At 38.8% G+C, this 23503-nt stretch overlaps 1 protein-coding gene across 14 annotated transcripts in view; it reads left to right on the plus strand.

Moving 5' to 3' along the window:
• The first annotated feature begins 304 nt into the window (after nucleotides 1-304).
• LOC134246166 (uncharacterized) overlaps nucleotides 305-23503 on the plus strand; it is a 53999-nt gene continuing 30800 nt past the window's right edge. For all 14 annotated transcript variants that reach the window (XR_009987584.1, XR_009987585.1, XM_062728486.1 and 11 more), the window contains exon 1: nucleotides 305-390. The gene's annotated coding sequence lies outside the window, so the exon portion shown is untranslated. The remainder of the gene's footprint in view (nucleotides 391-23503) is intronic.

Consider the following 23503-nt stretch of genomic DNA (forward strand, 5'->3'; position numbering starts at 1 on the left):
TAAAGGTATATATACATGTGAGCAAAAATTTGCAATTTTTTTCATCCTTTTTGTTCTTTCCACAACACTCCGGAATCATTTATAAAATGAAAAGAAATAATATTTAAAATTGAACATTTTATAAATCCATCATTCCTTAACACTGGATCTTTTTCCTTATTTGACAATTTTACATTGTTAATATTTTTGAATATTGTGTTAAAATGATTAGATATCATCTCAAATCACTAGTATTCAAATCAAGAATAGATATCTATTTTTAAAATACAAGTAGATGTACTTTCGCTTTAACACTTCGTATACTTTCGATATAGATGTAAATTCGGAGAATCGAAATGGAAAATAGTCGAATAGAGTATAACAACTCAGTTTACATACAATTCCTTACAGGTAAGTGTATTCCTTGCATTTCACGAAACATATTGTTCTTATTTGAATTCTATCATTACTATTAATCGATCATTTAGATTATCTCATAATTACTGCGTAAAAATGAATCATAGGTAATGCTGATAAACAAAAACAAGCTAATTCAGAGAATTCGTGTCCCCCGCTTAGGGAAAAAGTCGGCTCCCCCTGACTGAATTTGTAGAATTATTAAATGTATACATGTACACTGAAGCAAATAAAATACATGTATGTCAATATGCATATAAAGATGCTTATTCTTCATTATGTGTATAGAAGATTTTTTTATATGGAATTTTTATCACATTGTAATGATGATTTTATAACCTCATAAATTTTTCATTTCACATGCTGAATACTATCATTTAGTAAAAAAAAAAGTATTAAAAAAAAAAAAAGAAAGGTTCGACCGAGAATCGATCCCGGCACCTTTCACATTGGAAGCGAGAGACATAACCACTAGACCACGGAGTCACTTAACTTCATTGGAAGTATATGCAGAAGTAAAGTATATTCATGTTTTCATGTTCGGTATTCTCAAAATTTTACACAATCTATGGTGTTTGATTTATTTAGCCTTTATTAAACAGTTCTAATAGATGTAATAAGAACATAAAGTCAGCCGAGAACCTGTTTTATACGCAATAACTCTCCTCATGCCCCTGCGCTAAAAATAGCGACGTAATAGTTTACTATAAACAGATAAATACTAATAAAACAAACGGGGCGGGGCACTTTGAGAGGGGCGAGAGACGTCCTAGGGAGTTTTGATATAAAATTACATTGCATAAGCTCAAAATCTTCTTGAAATATCGCCCGGAAATAATAGTATTACACACAGACAGAATGTATAAATTTATGACCTTGAACTTTGACCTTTTGACCTCAAAATCAATAGGGGTCTTCATTAGGCCACAGGGAGTTGTTATATAAAATTTTATTGCAATAGCTCAAATGGTTCTAGAGATATCGTGTGGAAACGAAAGTGTTTTAACAGACAGAATTTGCTTATTTATGACCTTGACCTTTGACCTTTTGACCTCAAAATCAATAGGGGTCTTCTTTAGTCCATAGGGAGTTTCTTTGCTAAATTTCATTGCAAAAGCTCTAAGGGTTCTCGAGATATCGTGTGGAAACGAAAGCGTTACAGACAGACAGAAAGACGGACGGACGGACGGAGGGACGGACAGACGGACGGACGGACGGACAAACCCAAATTAATATCCCCCACTTTTCAAGCGGGGGACAAAAATCTTGCACCTATGATCAGTCTTCTTTAGTGTTGTGTTAATTCAGATAAGAAGAAGTAAGAAGTCTATAATTATAAATTATGTTTAAAAAAGTATAAGTTTGGGAGGAAAATAAATAAAAGAAAGAACAACGACTCAGACTTACTCCTATGATTTTAGCAGTTGCTGGCCCTCATAAATGACTGCAATATGTCGACCATTAGGAAGTGCTTTTACATGTCACAGAAACCTGAAGGAAATGTGCATTTTAAGGACGAATGATACACGTTTCTTTTCTTTGCAGGAGACTTATTATCCTGTCAAAGGTTTATAAAAGTGGATAATTCTTTAATTTTTTTTCTCATCAAAATTGAAAAATGACATAGACCTCGAAAATGTTATTTATATTATTATATCTTTAAAATGTGTTCCTATGCAAATCTATACGAAAGAAAAGTCTAATATTTCTAATGTTTTGCTGAGCGGGCATAAAAAATCGATGGTTTACTACTGAATGAAATATTGGACAAGTCGATTAGATGCTGGACCGCTTACGTCCAACAAGGGCGATTATGGGCGGAGCTCAATCTTATTTTCATTCGTTGGTGTTCAACATTGACGGACCTGAGGATACAGCAAGGAACACAATATACAGTTGTTGATTGGGGTAGAGGAACAAGTGGATCTGTTGGACCGGAGTGCGAGCTATTGCCTAATCCGTAGGCTGTGGGCAACAGCTTGCTTTCCGGTCCAACAGGTTTCACGAGACTCCTAGCTGTCAAAAACTGTTTTGTTATACTCCAATTATACAATAAATTTGAACACATTTTAATTGTTTGGCTGAGAGAAATGAAATTTGCGTGATCAGCCCATATCCTCAAAATTTCTGATTGGCTTGAGGGGAGCAAGTTGGGTTAACTTCAACAATATCAGAAAGTACAAGTGCTAACCCTAATCGGTCATTTCCCCTAAGTATCCGACCCCTAACCCTAACCCTAACCCTACCCCTAACCCTAACCCTAAACCCTAACCCTAACCCTAACCCTAACCCTAACCCTAACCCTAACCCTAACCCTAACCCTAACCCTAGCCCCTAACCCTAACTAACCCTAGCCCCCTAACTAACCCTAACTAACCCTAACCCCCTAACCCTAACCCTAACTAGCCCTAACTAACCCTAACCCTAACCCCCTAGCCGTAACTAACCCTATCCCCTAGCCCCCTAACCCTAACCCCCCTAACTAACCCTATCCCCTTAAATACTGGAGTTGTTTACACTGTTTACATGGGTACGTAGGTACTACGTTTTTTGTTTTTATGCTGACTATACAGGTAAAAATGCGCCGTGTGCAAAAAAAAACATTGCAAGAATGTGATTATGACGTCACGCATTCACAGTCTAGACAGTCCTATAACCGGTTTGAACTGGTTTTACTGAAAACAAGAACACAGATTTTGATTTTTCAATTTTATTCAGAATGAAAATACAATTATACACTGTCTTCTTAATTTTTTCCCTCTCCTTTTTCTTTAGATTGTTTTTTCTTCAGGCGATAAAGGGATGCGACAATATACACACACTTTATAAATAGGCCTATCTGTAAAAAGTCCTTGAAGCCTGTTTTCTTTCCGAAACCTCTTTTCTATCAATTGATGAAAACAATCATCAAGCTTAATTTTCCAGGAACTCTTCTCCAGTATTGTATAAGGTTCACTCATGATCTTCAATTGGTATTTTTGATAACCATCATATCCATTTTTTCTCTCCTTCAGACAGTATTTTTCCTCTCTGGTGTCATAATTTTTTTTCATAATCTTCAGGATCCAATTCCACTCTTTTTACCAACCAAAATTTTTTGTACTTTAAATTCGGTGGCCATTTTAAATAATTTCTGTTGCGTTTATAAAAATCCTGGATGGCTTCTTCTTTAATTTTCATCCATTCTCCAAAACGTTCTCCGTTAATAGACCAACAATACTCCATTTCCTCTGTCATATTTTTTGTCTGCTCCATTTTTTACCTGTGTCCAATTCCAAGTACTCACACAGAATGATCATCAATGTCCAGCTCTGGTTTATATATATATAGCTTGGATTTATTTTAGGGTCGTGTGCAAAAATACCTTTTACCTACGTTTTTTTTATGCTGACTATACAGGTAAATGCGCCGTGTGCAAAAAAAAAATATGCTGACTACACAGGTAAATACTTGGCAGCGAGCCAAGTTTGTTTAGGGCCGTGTGCAAAAACTTACCTGTGCATTATGACGTCATTCACTGTATATAAATACGGTTTTCTCCGACTTTGGGTTCATTTTACCCTCACAGCCATCAGCTGATAGACATGGATTCTACTAGAGAAAAACAGGTACAGGCTCGACGAATATTGAAACGAAAAAGTACCGAGAGAGAAATAGATTTACCACCTAAACCCATTTCGGAGTATTATCACATGAGACTAGCTGAAAAATGGACCTCTCCAAAATTTAAAGCGCATGAAAATGAATATGTCGTTCATTTCGATGAATTTCCAGAAGAAGAAGAAAGCACAGCTTTCCTTCTACGATTATTCAAAAACATATTACAGGACTTCAAATCGAAAATGCAGTGTGATCCTAACGATTACCTTCGCCTGAACATAAGTCACGATTCTCTGGATTCAGACATTTCTTACGGGTTTATGCAATGTAAAGATTTAAACGAAGACGTCATTTTTAAAGAAATACAACGTGTGCAACAATCCAAAAAGGAGTTCAAAATCGGCGACGGCTCCACGAAATTCGATCTGTTACACATCGAGAATCCCCAGGGGAGTGGTGGAAACAGAAACAAACATCTACAACTGGATAAAGAAACTTTCAAGAAAAATAAACAATCCATCGTTCGAATCGTCAATCCCAATGATGAATTTTGTTTGGCTAGAGCCATCGTCGTCACTCGATTACACAGTCAGAAACCGGAACATCCAGACCCGGAATGGGAAAAACGTTGGCTCCGTATGCGGAAGGGAGATAAGAAATCCTTGGACCAGAAGAACCAAGCCATAGCTCTCATGGAACAGGCCGGATGTGATATCACTCAAGCGTGTGGATCTGCAGAGTGGATAAAATTACAACAGGTATTAGCTCCTCAGTATCGTCTGAAAATATTTCAGTTCAAATCTACTTCCACTAAACTCTGTTTAGAGCGCATCTTCAAAGGCTGGGGAGACGGAACTTGTTTGAACATTTTGTTAGACAACCGTCATTGCGATGCCATCATATCGATGCCGGGAGTAACGGGGAACCAATATTACTGTGATCATTGCGACGTGGGGTACAGGAATGTCACAGACCATCGGTCCAAATGTCCTCATCGCTGTCCCTTTTGTTTAGGACCTCACCCTAAATGTCCCGATGAAGGGATCAAGATTAAATGCCAGGAATGCCATGGAATGTTTAAGAACAGGACCTGCTACGAAGATCATTTAAAACCTCATGGTAAGAAAACCACCACTACTGTGTGCAATTTAATGGGATTATGCGAGAAGTGTCAGTCCTGGATACCTAAGAAATTATTTCCTCATCACAAATGCGGAGATCAGAAACAGTGTAAGATCTGTAAGAAAATCGTCGATGCCGATCATCGGTGCTACGTTCCACAGAAACCCAAGAAGAAGAAGAAGAAGGGAGAAGACACCTTAGAGTTTACCATTTATTTCGATTTCGAATGCACTCAGGAATCGGGCATTCACGTCCCTAATCTGTGTGTGGCACATCGCGTCTGTCAACATTGCGATGACTTAGACATAGACCAACCTTGTCCTCATTGTCAACACATGGGACCCCGTCAGCACCTATTTCAAGGCCCAGACACCTTAAAGAAGTTCATGGACTGGTTATTTCAACCCACTACAGGTACTAAGAATTCCACTTTAGTACACGACGGGGCCATCGTCATCGCCCATAACTTCAAAGGATACGACGGACAATTCATTTTGAATTACATAGTGCATTCTTCTCCCCTGAAACCTAGCGTGATCATGAACGGGAGTAAGATCTTGTCCATGGAAATATGTGGACTCAAATTCATCGACTCGTATAGTTTCTTAACCTTTCCTTTGGCCCAGATGCCCTCCGCTTTCGATTTGAACGAAATGAAGAAAGGTTATTTCCCTCACTTTTTTAATACGGAACAGAACCAGAATTACGTGGGACCTTATCCACCGGCAGCTTTCTACAATCCGGACGAAATGACTACCAGTGGACGAAAAGCTTTTTACGAATGGTACGACCAACAGAGGGGAAAAGTGTTTGATTTCCAGAAAGAGTTTGTAGATAAAATTTCAAAACCTTCAAAAGAAAAGTAATTAAAAAAAATAAATAATCTTCCTTTAGTAGTGAGATATGAAAACAGAGGTCTTTTCCTTTTTTAATAAAACAATGTAAAAACGTTAACATGACATGCATTTTATAATATTTTCTTAATTAACATTGGATAATATTAATTTAAAGAATTCAAGAATTCAATTTTAATTCAATTTATTCAAATTAGTTTGAATAATTTTAATAAACTCATAGCGCGCGGTGAGGCCGTTGGTGCCCCCTTTCGAGGAAAGGCGTTTGTTATAGTTTTCATTTTATGTCAAATTTTTAATTATGTGGAGGCCACCCATATTTATTTTTTGTGCAGTCAAACATACCCGAATCCAAGCATTTGCAAGAAGAAACCAAAATTAAAAGACAGACGGGGATTTAAATAATAATAATAAAAAAACATTATTTTATACGGGCCTGCATTGATTTTTGATTTTCGGCATTTTCTGGGTAGCACTCCTTTTTATTCAAAAAAATTAATAAATTTAATTTTTAAAATAATGTATTGAAACATCTTTTCCTGGATTTTTTCTGTGAAGCACCTGTGTGTAGAAGAAACTAGGCGATTGTATCTCGGACGTCGACATTTTACACAAATGCTGTGCACGGTTTAGAAGCACCCTCAAGAAGTTGGTCAACGTGGACCCTTTCCAGGAATCCATCACGTTTGCCAGTGCTGCTAATTTAGCCTACCGTCGAAATTTCATGCCTAAAGACAGCATTGCCATCATTCCGAACCTCGGGTATGATCCGGCACGACAATATTCGGCCAAAGCCTGTCGATGGCTCACCTGGATGAGTCATCAGAATGGATGTCACATACGACATGCCAGAAACGGAGGCGAAGTCCCGATCGGAAATTATACCGTCGACGGATACCAGGAAGCGACTCGTACCGTCTACGAATTTTACGGATGCTATTGGCACGGATGCCCCACTTGCTATCCCAGTTTACAGACGGAAACTCATCCTCACCGGACCCAATTTACTTACCAACAATTACACGAGAAAACTCTCAGAAGGACTGCGGATTTAGAGGACATGGGGTACAACGTGTGTAGTATCTGGAGCACGATTTCGATCAACAAGTGCAACAAGATGAGACTTTACAGCAATTTGTACGAGATCTGGACATTCCGGATCCTTTGAAACCTCGAGAAGCCCTGTACGGAGGCCGGACCAATGCCACTAAATTATATTGTGAAGAAGGGGACATGAGATACGTGGACGTGTGTTCCTTATACCCTTACGTGTTGAAACACAGACCTTTTCCCTTAGGGCATCCCGAGATCATCACAGACGACTTCCAGGACGTGAGAAGTTATTTCGGTCTCATTCACTGTCGGGTCTTACCACCCCGAGGCCTCTTTCACCCCGTATTACCTTATCGGACGGGAGGTAAGTTATTATTTCCCTTATGTCGCACCTGTGCCCAACAACAAGACTCTACGTCTCAACACCCATGTCAACACACCGATCGGGAACGTAGTCTCACGGGTACTTGGGTGACGACCGAATTACATAAAGCCTTGGACATGGGGTATACCTTAGAGCAAACTTACGAAGTGTGGCATTTCAAAGAACGCAGTCAAGACTTATTTAAAGACTACATCGATACCTTCCTCAAGATCAAACAGGAAGCGTCCGGATTTCCCTCCGAATGTAAGACCTCAGAACAAGAACAAGATTACATTCGAGAAGTGTTATACAAAGAAGGATTCATGATGGACATTCTCAGTATCAAGAAGAATCCAGTGTTAAGAACCATTGCTAAACTCTTTTTAAATTGTCTGTGGGGAAAATTTGCTCAACGCTTGTTATTACCCAAAGTCAGATACTTGGACGAACCAGAGGAATTACATCAACTCTTACAAAATTCGACGGTCGACATCAAGGGTGTGCGACTCTTAGTCAATAAAGAAGATTCCATTGAAGACAAGATGCTAGTGAATTTTCAAGACAAACAGGAATTCGTCGAAGAATGTCCCTTTGGAAACGTGATCCTAGCTTGTTTTACCACCGCCTATGCCCGCTTACATCTCTACGAGACTTTACGACCTTTAGAAGAACGGGGCCTTTATTATGATACGGACAGTATCATTTACCAACACAAGGAAGGAGCTTTTAATCCTACTTTGGGCAATAGTTTAGGAGAATGGACCGACGAATTAGACGGGGATCACATCACTAAATTCATGTCGGCAGGTCCTAAAAATTATGCTTTCCGAACGGACAAAGGAACCGAGGTTCATAAATGCAAAGGGGTCACTCTCAACCATCGAACCTCTCAGTTGGTGTGCCCAGAGACTTTACAAAAAATGCTCAAGGGAGAAATAGAGGAAGTAAAAGTCCCCTATCCCAGCAAAATCCAGAGGACCCGTGATTGTGAGGTGGTGAACAAACCTTCAGAGAAAACAGTGAGAATTGTATATGACAAGAGACAAATTGTAGAGAATTATAACACTTTACCTTATGGTTATTGATATGTTTGTTTGTTTGTTTGTTACAAATAAAAAATTGAATTGTTTTTATATGTGTTTTTTTTTCTCTATAAAAAAGACATTCTTCTATAAATAAGTATAAGAATAAGTATAAATAAGACCCTGAACCCAACTTTTCTTTCATTGATCAACATGTATTCCGAGGAGACACCCCTCCCCTCTTTTCAATTGAAACACGAATTTACCATGGTAGTTGCTGGACCCTCGAAATCGGGCAAAACAGAATTCGTCAAGTCATTAGTGAACAATCTAGACTGGATCACCCCCAGGCCCGAAAAGATCGTCTGGTGTTATCGGGAATGGCAACCCGCTTACACTTCTTTAAAAGAGAAGGTATCTTTCATCCGAAATATTCCAGAAGACGACGAGAAATTAGTAGCCAATTTGAGTGTGCCCCATTTACTCATTTTTGACGACATGATGGGAGGAAAAGCCATCGAATCGATTGTGGATTGGTTTACCCGTAAAGCTCATCATCGGAATACCAGTGTGATTTACATCACTCAGAATTTATTTGATCGAGCTGCCTCTCATCGCACCATTAGTTTGAATGCTCATTATTTAGTCTTATTCAAAAATCCCAGAGACAAATCACAGATCAGTGTATTGAGTCGTCAGCTAGCTTTGCCTCATTTGATGTCTGCTTATCAAGAAGCCACCCAGGTACCTCACGGCTATCTTCTCGTGGATTTGAGTCCCCAGATCCCAGACGAATACCGATTAAGAAGTCGAATGTTTGAATTGTTGACTATACACATGCCTCAAGAGTATAAATAAAAGTGTTTCCCACTCTTCTGAGTCATTATTCATTTCACTCTCATCATGGCTCCATCAGCCAAGAGTAAATTAGTGAGAACCTTACGACGTTTACAGCGGGAACGAGATCCCACCAAACGAGCCCATTTAATCGAATTAGGCCGTAAAGCCTTATTGAACTGGTTTGCCATGGGAGCTCGCAATTTAATGAAAGGGATCTTACCTATCAATAAACTGACTCAAAAGTTTATTAATAATCATCGTCAAGATTTAAAGATCATTGCCGATCAATCGGCTAGTGACGAAGATAGGAAAACAGCCATTTTAAAACGCGGAGGAGCTGGATTTCTAGGTGGAGTCATCATTCGTCATTTATTCAAATGGAATAGTCCTAAAAAACGCCGGGTTCGTCGTTTAAAGAGTGTAGTGGTAAGAGTCGATAATAAGAAACAAAGAGTGTTTCCAGATTGGATGGTCCGAGTGGGAGGAGCAGCTCAAAAGAGTAGAAAAAAGAAGAAGAAAAAAGCCCCACCCAAGAAGAAAAAAGCCCCTCCCAAGAAAACAGGGGCAAAAAGGCGAAAATCTGCTCCTCAAACTCTAGCTCAACGTAAAGCCATGCCCGAAAGTTTAAAAAACGAAATCAATCAGTATTATAAGGAACAAAGACAAAAGACCATAGGAGAGTTACTCAAGAAACAAGCAGAACTGAGAATGGATCGTACTATGGGACCCATAGGGAGTCAAAGAGCCAGCGATTTAGAAGTGTTTCCTCGAGTGAATGTGGGCATTCCCTCCCCTGGAATTAAAGTTCCCATTCATGTCCCTAAAATCACACGTTTTCAACCCTTGACAGCCTCCACCCCTCAACTTCCTAAAGGTCTGAGATATAAATGCCGATATTGTGGAAAAATTTATGTCAGGGAGAAAAATAGAGATAAACACGAGAGTGACAAACACGGAGGGTATGCCCCTCCTTAAGACACTATAAAAGGGAGTGACATGAGAGACTTCTCTTCATTGTTTTCAAAGATGGCCAAGAAGAAAAAGGGATGTTGTACGCGATTAAAAGCGCATGCTCCTCTTTTAAGAGTGTTATCGGATCCTCACTATTCCTCGTCCTTAAAAACGGGGATTTTAAAACATTGTTCTGGAGACTGTATTCTGAAAATTTGTGAGATCGTCTACAACCTATTAAAAGGAGTGTTACCTCTCCATTCGGCTCAGAAACGAAAACTAGCTCCTAAGAAACACATCTTAAGGAGACTGGTTCAACCTCAATCCATCCAGAGACGAAGAGCTTTATTAGTACAACAAAAAGGAGGTATTTTTCCTTTTTTATTCGCAGCAGCCGCTCCTTTACTGTTAAACCTTCTAAAATGAGTCGTAAAATGGTGTTAGTACCTGAAGTTCTGTTGAATGAACTCAAAGGAAAACTCCCCAAACCTCCGGAATTTCAATCTACGCTGAGTATAGGTCAAGAATTGGACCAGATTACCAGACGTGATGATTTAACTCCAGAAGAAAAAGTGGCTTTATACGGTCAAGAACTTCATCGGTATAGGAATTATTTACAACAAGCGAGGGAGACAACGACTACCAAAAAAACCCCTGCACCCTTAGCCCCAGCCCCCGCAGCAGCAGCAGCAGCTCCAGCAGTAGCAGCAGCACCACTAGCAGCCTCAGACCCCGAGATCGATCAACAAATCATTCAAAGTGTGAATAAACCCATGCAAAGAAAAGCTGAATTATTATTAAATCATTTAAAGAAAACCAACGTCTTGACTTGGGATAAAGACGGAGAAAGTTATCGAGGTCAAAAAGTGCCCGATTCTAACATTGTGGATATAATGGCCGAAAACATGAGAACCAGATCCTTGAAAAATCGTCCGGTGCCTAAAGGATTATACGAATTTGCTCAAGCTTTAAAAGAGACCCGTACTCCCATGACTTACTTGCAAAATCGAGACCTTATAAAAGCCATGCAGAAACCAGGAAAAATCAGTACTCCTAAAGGGGCTTTGAGTGACGACGACGACGAAGAGGAAGAGAGCGGATTTCAGGATGCTTCCTCTTCTTTTTTGACCCCTATTAGTCGACCTGTAGAGGCAAGATCAAGGGTGTTAAAAAAATTCACACCTAAATATAGTCCCTATCGAGCCCAAAAGCAATTAAAAGCCCAAGAAGAAGAAGCCACTAAGAAGAAATTAGAACAAATCGAGGAAAATTGGCTATCATTGCCTAAGACATGAAGAAGAAGAAGAAGAAGAAGGGAGTAGAAGACATTTTAACAGAGATTTATTACGATCCTAAGAGAGGGTATGGAGGCATACAGACTTTGTATCGTCAGGTCAAAAGTTTGGGACATAAGATTTCCTTAAACACCATACGAGAATGGTTAAAAGAGCAAGATACTTATACTTTACATAAACCCATTCATCGAAAATTCCGGAGACAACAGACCAGAGTGACGGATATGGACGAACAATGGCAATTAGATTTAGCCGATGTGTCCAGTTTAAAGAAACATAATGACGGCTATACTTTTTTATTGTGTGCCATTGACGTCTTATCTAAATATGCTTGGGTGGTGCCTTTAAAACAGAAAACGGGAAAAGAAATGATTCGAGGATTACAAGAGATTTTCCGACAAGACGGTCGACGTCCCGTCCGCATTCAATCGGATCAAGGCAAAGAATTTACCAATCGAGAATTCTTACAGGCATTTAAATCCATTCATTTCTTTACCACTCGCAATACGGACACCAAAGCCAGTATCGTGGAACGATTTCAAAGAACCCTCAAAGCACGCATGTGGCGGTATTTCACTCGAAATAAAACCAGACGGTATTTAGAGGTCTTACCGGATTTAGTGTATGCTTACAATCATACCTTTCATCGCAGTATCCAAAGAGCTCCAGCTCAAGTGAATCCCTCGAATGTGTTAAAAGTCTGGAAAACTTTATATGGGGAAGAATCATCACCTAAAACCAAAAAACCCCCCAAATTTAAAACAGGAGATAAAGTGCGCATCAGTAAAGCCAAACGCACTTTTGAAAAAGGATATTTACCGAACTGGACCACGGAAATATTTACCATTGCTCAACGAGTTCCCGGTCGGTATCCTTACGTGTATCGAGTACAAGATTATAACCAGGAGGAATTAGAAGGGACATTTTACGAGAAAGAATTACAACAGATCATTAAAAAAGACGACGTGTACGAAGTGGAGGAAATCTTGGGGTATAAAAAGCGACGAGTCGGGAAAAAAATCATTCAAGAAGTCAAAGTCCGGTGGAAAGGATATCCCCCAAGTTTCGATTCATGGATTCCCCAAACGGATCTCATCAAATAACACCTCACTGGAAATTTTGTGGAGAGAATATTCCTCGAGAAGAAATTGTGTATTTTGCACAATTATTCATCTGTATTTCCCTCATCATCACCAGTGTGGTCATGTTAGCTTTACACGATTCTAATCGAGAATATTGGATGATCTGTGTGAGTTCTTCGGTGGGTTACATCATGCCTAGTCCTACCATGATGCATCATACCCCTACGGTCAAGAAGACGACCAATTCACCCAGTTAATCCCGGAATCTAAAAATAGATACACTCCTCTATATAAAAAAGGAGACACCTAAAGCCTAAGAGGATCATTTCTGATCTGAGTGAGGGACAGAGCACACACGTCATGGAATTTTTAAGCTCAGAGTATCGTTGGAAAATAGTAGAACCTGAAAAGGGTACTAGTTTAAAGGGAGAATGGATGAAAAACAAAGAGACATGTATTCAAGATTTCTTTGATCAGAATCCAGGGACAAAAACAGGTCACCATGAAATCTACCTGTATAAGAGATTCAAGTTACCGGACCGCCAAAGAAGCAAACACATGGTCTTATTAGGACCCAGACAGCCCAAGTATAGGGAATTCAAATGGAAAATCAATTACGTCTTGCCTCACCAAAGAGAGGGACCGGAAACCACTTTGTTTCAAGGGAAATGGATGGAAAAAGCTGGAGATTGTATTAAAGACTATTTGAAAGAAGTGATCGTAAAAGGATTCAATGCCTGTGGTAACCGTTGTGAAACAGACTATTTGTACATGAGGAGATCCTTCCCCATACAAAAAGAACTGAATCAAAGTTTTGAATGTTTGTTATTATAATGATGTTCTTGTTTCTTGTTGTTGTTGTTATGAATCAATAAAATAAAAGAAAAACAAAAATTCTAGTGTTGTTATTTTTTTCTCTATATACAAAAAAGAAGTTGTTATAAATACAAAGGTTCTTAGGTCAAAGGTCTCAGTCTTAGATTGAACATGGCAGAGAGCAGTGGGTTTTACATGACTTTACCCAGTGATGGGTCTATGGCCTCTTTTTCTACCAATACGACCGCTCAATTTAAAACCTTATTACCACAAACAGTGGATTTAACCGACGGAGAATGGGAAGTGGCTTTAACAGAAATGATGTATCCCAATTCATTGAAAAACATTACAGAAAAGGAGGCTTATTTTGACATCCTGATCCCTCAGTCTTTTGCTCCCCAGAACAAAGATATCAAAGACCCAAATGTTTTTAAATCGGGCAGATTTAAAATGAAAACCTTAGACCCAATGCCATTACGTCAATGTCCTGTACTGATAGATTGGGCCCATAATAAACGGCCTTCACTCATTGATCTAGATGGCAAGATGGAAATTAGACGAATTCACTTCAGACCCGGGCCTTACGTTCACCCCAAGGCTTTAACAGAGGAAATAAGTCTAGGACTACAGAGATCATTGAGAAAAATATGGAAAACCGTTGGTCATCCAGATGAAGAAAATTCTATGAAATTAGTATATTACGAGACCTATGATCGAGTGATGTATCAAATTAATGGAAAAAATCTTACTCCCTTATGCATTCGTTTCCCCACATCCCTAGCTTATAAGCTAGGCATGGACAGTCAGAAAGTCATTCTTCAGAACGATACAGAAAACATGACCAAATGGATCAACATTAGTTACTTGGGAAACAATACTGTGGATTTATATGAAAATCTGAAATCCATGTATGTCTATTGTGACTTGATTCAACCCCAGACGGTAGGCTCCAATGCCTTGAAACTCTTAAGAGTGGTGCCTTGTACATTTCATTTGGAGGATTCAAAACAAGCCAAATGGGAACCCATTCGAGCGGAATATTTGAAACTAAGTAAAAAACATTTCGATACCATTGAGATTCACATCATGACTCCTTTAGGGACTCCCATGCCCTTTGTAAGTGGTAAATCAGTGGTGAAACTTCATTTCAGAAAAGTATACTGAGATGAATGTACCGTTATTGTGTTCCATCTTATTGGGCGTGGTGGCTTGTCTGGTCTGCTGTCTGTATTGTATTCAGCCCTAAAAAAGGGTATAAAAGGAAGTCCCCCGAGGACAGAAAGGTCAGTTGAATAAGAGACATGAACCATGCAGTATCATCCCGGATTACTGAGACAAAGAGGACACGGACAGTTTGTCTATCATAGAGGGTTATTACGTCAAAAAGGACACGGTTTTTTAGGATCCCTATTTAAAGTAGCAGCTCCTTTAGTCAGCAATCTAGTAGGAGGATTATTGGGTCAACAGCAACCCCCACCACCACCACCACCACCACCAGGCTATTATCCACCCCAAAACTATCAAAGAGGGGAAGGATTTTTTACTGATTTACTGAAAACCGGAGCTAAACACGCCTTGACTGCTGCTGCTAGAACGGGATTAGACGTATTAGAAAATAAGAGATCTTTAAAAGACGCAGTCAAAACTCACGGAGTACAAGCTCTAAAAAATACTTCGGGAATGGTGAAACAAAGAATGAATCTAGGAGGTACTAACAAAAGAAGAAGAAAAAGAATGAAAAAACAGAGGGGATCGGGAATGGTGATTAAAATAACAAGAAGAAAAAGAAGAAGACAGAGAGGGCGAGGATTTTTTACTGATTTACTGAAAACGGGAGCTAAACACGCCTTGACTGCTGCTGCTAGAACGGGATTAGACGTATTAGAAAATAAGAGATCTTTAAAAGACGCAGTCAAAACTCACGGAGTACAAGCTCTAAAAAATACTTCGGGAATGGTGAAACAAAGAATGAATCTAGGAGGTACTAACAACAGAAGAAAAAAAAAGACCCCTATGTTAGCCCGAGGAGGTCCTAAGAGAAAAAGGAAAAAACAAGGAGGAGGAATTCCTAAAAGAAAACGTCCTTTAGATGTGTTTGACTGAGAGAGAGAGAGAGAGAGTATAAATAGGCCAGTCCAGTGAACAGAAGGTTCATTTGTGAAAACTGAATCCTAGTAGACACATCATGTTACAACCCGATTCCTGTGCGTGTGGGATGAACAATTTACAATTGTTTGAAGTCCCTCCCACTAATATTGCTTTAGAAGACTCGAAATGGGAAGAATATTACCCTATTTCCAGTACTTTAGATTCGGACACCGCTCCCATCGAATTTGAAATTAAAGGACAAGGAGATCACTATCTGGATTTATCTCAAACTTATCTTCAAATGGTATGTAAATTTACCAAAGACGATGGAAGTAATCTGACCGGGGCAAACAGCACTTCGAGTCCAGTGAATAATATCTTACATTCCATGTTTACGGAAATCGATATCAGTCTGAATGGAAAAATAGTGACTCCAGGGACGGATACTTATCCTTACAAAGCTTATCTGGAGAAATTATTGTCTTACCGACCCAGAACATTAAAGACACAGGCGAGGGCCTGTAGTCTGTGGGAAAAAGATACGGCAGGACACATGGACGAAGTGGGGTTAGAGGCTCTTGGTGTAGCTCAAAATAAAACCTTTGATGTAACTCCAGCTGGAAATGGTGGTGCCGACACGGTGACCATTAACGAACCCATCCTCACAGCGTTTCCAGCCAATTCTAAAAACGAAGGATTCCGTAAAAGACACCAAGCTATTGCTAACAGTAAGAAAATCAGTTTGCTGGATCGTTTACATCTGGATTTGTTTCAACAAGATCGATTTCTACCTAATGGAGTGGACGTCCGTTTGCGATTTAATCGAGCTAGACCTGCTTTCTACATGATGATCAAAGGAGGAAGTACAGGAAAAGTGAAAATTTTGAGTATGGTCTTGTGGGTGAGAAAAGTCAAACCCACACCAGTCATGATGAATGCCATTAATCAGAGTTTGAATACCCACAGAGCCAAATATCCCTTGAGAAGAGTGGAAGTGAAAACCTTTACCATCCCCACAGGAACTCAGTCTAAGATTACGGATCATCTGTTTCAAGGCCAGATGCCTAAACGTCTCATTTTAGGCTTTGTGGAGAATGCGGCCTTTAACGGAGATAAAACTAAAAATCCCTTTCATTTCCAAAACTTTGGGATCAAGAAATTAGATGTCAGTATCAACGGAGAGACCATGAGTACTCGATGTTTTGAGCCTAATTTCAACGACGATTTATATCTGAGATCTTATCTCAGTCTGTATCAAGCTCTGGGAAAATTAGGAGAAGATTGGGCTCCAGACATCACCTTAGAAGAGTATAAAAGCGGCTACACTCTATGGGGCTGGGATTTCACTAAAGATCAAGAGGCGCAATCGGATAAATTCCACATCATAGAAACAGGAAATCTGAGAGTAGAAGTGCAGTTTACCAACAATACACCTAACACCTTAAATTGTGTGGTGTATGCAGAATTCGATAACCTATTAGAAATTAACAAACAGAGAGAAGTGAGCATTGATTACTAATGGATACGGGACAATTGAGAGAAGTCTTATCCAGAGAATTCAAGAGTTCTTTTGGAGGGGTGTATCCTGTAGATTTATTACCGGATCAATTAAGACCTGGAGAAAAAGCTGTGGTGGTCAATACGGATCCTCAAGATCGACCTGGAGAACATTGGGTGTGTCTGTATGTGAGCAATCCCGTGGTGGAATATTTCGATTCTTATGGATTTCCTCCCTTACAAAAAGAAATTCAAGATTTTATCCAGCGTCATGCTCAACAATGGATTTATAATCCGTATCGCTATCAAGACTGGAATACCGATGTGTGTGGACAATATTGCGTGTATTATTTACATCAAAGAGACAAGAAAAGAAAGAAAGCCAACGAATGGCTATTCCCTTTTGACCAGAGTACGGCTTTACAAAGGGACAGATACGTAGCGAATTGGTTTAAAAACACTTATCATAAATTACCTACGGGTCATGGACAAAAGTGTCAATGTTTTTATCAAAATGTATTGTAAATATGTTGTTTGTTGTTTGTTGTTGTTTGTTGTTACAAATAAAGAATGAAAAAATCAAAAATCTGTGTTTTCTTTGTTATTTATGTGTAAGTAAAAAATCCAGTTTGAACTAGTTAGGCTAGGCTAGACTGTGAAGCGTGACGTCATAATCACATTCTTGCAATGTTTTTTGCACACGGCGCATTTACCTGTGCAGTCAGCATAAACAAAAAACGTAGGTCTATCGTATATTTCTTTGCACACGGCCCTCAAGTATTATACCTGTGCAGTCAGCATAAACAAAAACGTAGGTCTATCGTTATATTTCTTTGCACACCACCCTTATCTTTTTGCAAAGGTGTGAGGGGTATAAAAACAAACGGTGTTAAAGAAAATCCTCATTAGTTGGGGGCCTAATTGAGTAAAGGACAGTTTTGGTCAAGTGAATTCCTAGAATATTAAAAGACATGGAGATGGACATGGAAAAACTTACCTTATTAGAAAAGAGAATGATAGAACCTATGGAGGTGGATCCGGAACCTAGGAATGAATATTTACCCCTGCATGAGAAAGTGAAGGATCCTAAATGTCCAGATAGATGTTACAGGATAGCCATTAATTGGAATTTCATCATTCCAGACCCCAAAGAAAAAGAAGATCGAGATATGTTTCTGAGCAATGAAGATGAATTTGATTATTTGATTTTACAAAAGGAAAGACATCCCTGGACAGGAGAAGTACATCAAATCAGGGGATTCATTCAAATGAAAAGACCAGTAGGAGGACTGGATATCTATAGACTTCATTGTACTGCCAGATTTGTTATGTCTTACAGTACCCCAGAACTGGAAAGTATGTTTTACAGGCAAGGAGGTGACTATGAAGAATATGGAGTTCTGAAACCTGAGAAGAGAAACAAAGAATTGGAGCCCAGATTTAGTCAAGTTGACTTCCCTTTTGTCTAGCTCTTCTCGGATATTACAGAAATTGTTTCATCACTTCTTGCTGCTGTCTGGTCAGATGTGTCGAGACTTCTTGCCATCTCTGTCAAAGCTATATTTGTTGTTGTTTTTCATATAAAAAGAAGATAGAGGAATTCCAGGCACTATTAAGATGTTTCCCTAACAAACCCCTGTGGTCATTTGTTTACTAGCTCAATGGGATTATGGAAAAGCAAGTCACCGACCTAAAAGAATTTTCACTTATCAGGATACCCCCCACAAAAACAGAGAGCAATGGTTTCAAAACTTGTTTACAAGAAATGGGTAGTTTACCTTACCAGACTTATGCTTTTTCCTTACAACATTGGCTGTGGACTAGCCCCAAGGAAATTGGGATTCATTATAGATATTATATTGATCAATTTGTACACACTTATGAAAAACATGTGTACATTCTTCATCATTAATTGTATGTTTTTTCATGTAATGTAAAATAAAAAAAAAAAGTACCTTTTTATCTGTCATACTCTGTTTTAAACAGGAGATGAAGGTCCACACCAATCCCCCATGCACTCATAAGCAGATCTCTGGGGGGAGGTCCGTAGAAAAACTCAAGTAGTTTTTTTTTCTTTCCCCTGTGATATAATGTCAAATATTTTAATGTAAAATTCAGAAATTCATCAGTAATTGGTTTTTTCAAAACTTTGCTATCTTTATAGTATTGATTTCCATTATCAGATTTTATTTTTTAAATCCATTTTAAAAAATATAAACATTTAAAATAATTATCTTAATAATAATGAAAATAAATTAAAATGATATCTCATTGAAAACTTTTTTTTTAAGATTCAAGTTTTTGTTTTTTATCATAATTGATTCACTGTTGTATTTCCCCCAAAGGAAGACCAGCAGCCAGCACGCTTCACTTCACTTAGAGAATGGATTGGTTAGGAACAAAACATAGCTTCCAGGATAAGGACTGTATAGAAAAAAAATCCCATTTGTGTTATTATGAATTAAATTACATGAGACCTTATAAATGTAATGCAAAAATAATATCTCTTATATATGGATACCTATACTCTAATCATATTAAATGTCATTCGTAAAAATGTATCTTTTAAAAAGACAGATTTATTTGAGGAGCGACTTTTTTAAATCATAACATGAATAGCACGCCATACTTTAAGCACATGACAAAAACATTCTCTCAAATTACGCAGAAATGGGTCGTTTAGCATAGCTGACATTAAACATATAGGCGAGGGATAACATAATCACAATCATAAACAATGTGAAAGAACTTTAAAAGACCTACACGATGGATTACAAGCCTTTTTTCACTGGGGTAAAAATCTCGGCGAGATTCGACAATGGCCGCCTAACATGAATAGTAGGCCATACTTTCAGCACATGACAAAACATTTTTCTCAAATTACACAGAAATGGGTTATTTAGCATAGCTGGCATTAAACTTATAGGTGAGGGATAACATAATCACAATTATAAACAATGTGAAACAACTTTAAACGACCTACACGATGGATTACAAACCTTTTTCACTGGGGTAAAATCTTTGCCGAGATTCGACAATGGCGGCCTTATTTACATAGAAAATTACGGCGTACTTGGAGACATAAAAAATTTTTAAAAAGTGACCTGGTGTTATAACTTGAAAGAAACACAATGTTTCTTTTTGACTGTACAGAAGGTAATCTTTTCTTTTTTGAACACACACAAACGTTTCGTTTCTTTGACTGTATATAAAAAAGATCATTTTTTTTTTCCTAAGATACAATCGTTTCTTTGACTGTATTTTAGAAAAAAAAAAGATTTTTTTTTCTAAGACACACACAGAACGTTTCTTTTTATTGACTGAATATGAAGGCATCTTTTCGAAACAATTGGGTAGCCCTTAAAAGGGCTTTTTTTGTTTTTTTTCGTTGTTTTGTAATTTTTTTGGTTTTTTTCGTTGTTTTGTTGATTTTTTTGGTTTTTTTTTCTGGTTTTGTTATCAAGGTGGGATGGCTGGTCTAGGCGGCCAATAACTCGTGGACTAGGTGCCCAATGGACTCATCATCATCTTCATCAGAAGAAGTGTCATCTCGGTTAAACTCTGCTCTGAGGGACAAAGGTACTAGAACAGTCGCCGCTGGTTCCGGCAGAGGGGGCACGGAAGATCTTGTTCGATGATGCGGGCAGCACATAAGGTACATGCTGCCCGTTGGAGGCAGCGGGAACAACAAAATTATTTCCTCCCCCTCTGCCAGACATAGGGTGCACATAATTGACTGAATGGGAACACGAAAGCCCCAGGTGGGGATCCGCCCCTGGTTCCGTGCCTGTACCTGGGGGGCTGCAGGTCTGGACGGCGGCGGTGGCGGGGATCTAGAAGGTGCTCCTCTTGAAGTTCTTCTTGTGGAAAGTCTAGTGTAAGGGTGTCCCCTTCTATTTCTGTTCTGTGGCTCCGTAGAGCTGAACTCGCACCATATTATATCTGCTCAACTCCTGCAAAGTGTCTAGGCGCCTCACCACGACTTGGGTTTCAATAGCAATTCCCGGAATGAGGGAAAAAATCTCTCTAAATTGGTCTGCCATCTTTGTTTTCTTCTTCTTCTTCTTCTTCTTCTTCGTCTTTTTTCTTCTCTCTGTGTGTGTGTGTGTAAAACACCAAATCAGCTACAAGCAGAATGACACTGGGCGTTCGGAGGGGCTGTATTTATTTACAATAGCAGACGATACTGGAATCGCGTGCGAAACATGGAAAAACCAATCATGTGATCAAATGTGATTGGCTAAAAGAAAATCACCCCATTTGGTAAACACGCCCACCACAGTGAGAAAGCAAAATTGAAGGGGGGAAAGGCCGAACCCGAGTGTATCTATGACGTCATACAATAAACATAACAGTGATGTAGTATTACAAGATTTTTTTGTTTTATTTGTTAAAAACTAACAATGCTTCTAACTGTCGAATTCTCCTCCGAAATAGTATTTTGTATATGATATTCATTGCATCCAGGGGGTGGGGGGGGGTCTAGTCATTCGTAGATTTGATTGAGGTTTTTGGTATTTAAAAACGTCACTGATTTTTTTTTTCTTAACCCTGTGTGAAATTTCCAAGGTATTGAATACATACTTTTTTTTTCTTTCCATTGCATCTATGTATTATCACAGTAAAAAAAAATTATTATTATTATTTTTTATTCTCATGTTTATACCCCACGTAGGTAAAACGTATTGATGCACACGAACCCCTTACAGGTGATGCAACAGGTATAGAAAACGCAGGTTAAAGGTGCACACGGTCCCTAAGTTTTGGCACACGGTCCTTTATAGAGGATGTAACAGGTATATAAAGCCCAGGTAAAAAGGTGCACACGGCTCATAGCAGGTATATAAAGCGGAGCTGGGAGTACCCTAGGCTCATTATATCATTTTGAAAAAAAGAACACAGGTGAAAAGAAATAGAAGCAATGATGAATACTTCAGAAAATTCCCAGTATTATGTGACACCTGAAGGATATGTAGGAGCTCCCATGGCAGAGATAATAAAAGATGCCGTGGAATTGGATTTGAATTTGGACATGGTTAATTTTCCTGAAGACATGAATAAAGAAGAAGATATGAGCATTTTAAATACCACTTTGGACGGAATTGTAAACATGTTATCTGCTCTAGATAACAAACTAAATCAAATGAACACCAAGATGAATGATGTGGATGACAAGGTGAATAAATTGAACACCAAGGTGAGTGCTCTTGAAAACAAGATGGAAAAACTGAAATGTCACAACAGCAGTGGATTTTGCTATATTAGTGGATTATTATCACCAATCACAAAGTCATTCACGGGGAAAGAGACAAAAATGAGAGAAGAAGGAGGAAACATTGACCAGAAAAAAGAAGGGACCCAGGGCGGATCAGGAGAGAGTAAGAAACAAATGGAGCCATGCTATGTATCGGTAAAAGACATAGAAAGAAAACCTAGGGAAACTAAAAGGAAACTACCCCTGACCAGTGAGAAGGCCCAGAAGAAACAGAAAATGTAAATTGTATGTATATTTTCACTTGAATAAAATTGAAAAATCAAAATCTGTGTTCTTGTTTTCAGTAAAACCAGTTCAAACCGGTTATAGGACTGTCTAGACTGTGAATGCGTGACGTCATAATCACATTCTTGCAATGTTTTTTTTTGCACACGGCGCATTTTTACCTGTATAGTCAGCATAAAAACAAAAAACGTAGTACCTACGTACCCATGTAAACAGTGTAAACAACTCCAGTATTTAAGGAATAGGATAGGGTTAGTTAGGGGGGTTAGGGTTAGGGTTAGTTAGGGGTTAGGGGGTTAGGGCTAGGGGGTTAGGGTTAGGGTTAGGGTTAGGGCTAGTTAGGGTTAGGGTTAGGGGGTTAGGGTTAGTTAGGGTTAGTTAGGGGGCTAGGGTTAGTTAGGGTTAGGGGCTAGGGTTAGGGTTAGGGTTAGGGTTAGTTAGGGTTAGGGGCTAGGGTTAGGGTTAGGGTTAGGGGGTTAGGGCTAGGGGGTTAGGGTTAGAGGGGTTAGGGTTAGGACTGCACTCAGTTAACCCCCTTATCCCCTCCACCAATCAAATCTGATCACGTGATTTCTCTCAGCCAATCAGAATGCGGTCCTAGCGGGGCCCCTTATACTACTTAGGACCAAAATTTCTAACTTTAAGTATCAGTTGTTTGTATAATATCCTGATATTATTTTTAAGCATTTTAGTGTAGAAAGGGATTAGGCAAGAGAAATTTTCAAAATTTTTATTACTTTAGCAGAATTTAATTATTGAAGATTGCATTGAAGTCTATGGAAGGAAGTAAGTTTTTTAAGATAAAAAAATAAATACGTCAAATACTGTAGATCACTAAATTTTCGCGACATTATATTTTCGCGAGATAATTATTGACACTTGATTAGTGAGACAAAATTTTCACCAATTATAGTTATTGCTCTATATTTACATTCAGTGTAATTTTCTTTATGAAATCCATTAGAAATCCACGACGTTCAAATCTCTATAACACACGCGAAACCTTGTCACCGCGCGTAAGAA

This window comes from Saccostrea cucullata, unplaced genomic scaffold (genome assembly GCF_032062105.1).
Source record: "Saccostrea cucullata isolate Sc308-1 unplaced genomic scaffold, CSIRO_AGI_Scuc_v1 ctg2125, whole genome shotgun sequence".
NCBI lineage: Eukaryota > Metazoa > Mollusca > Bivalvia > Ostreida > Ostreidae > Saccostrea > Saccostrea cuccullata.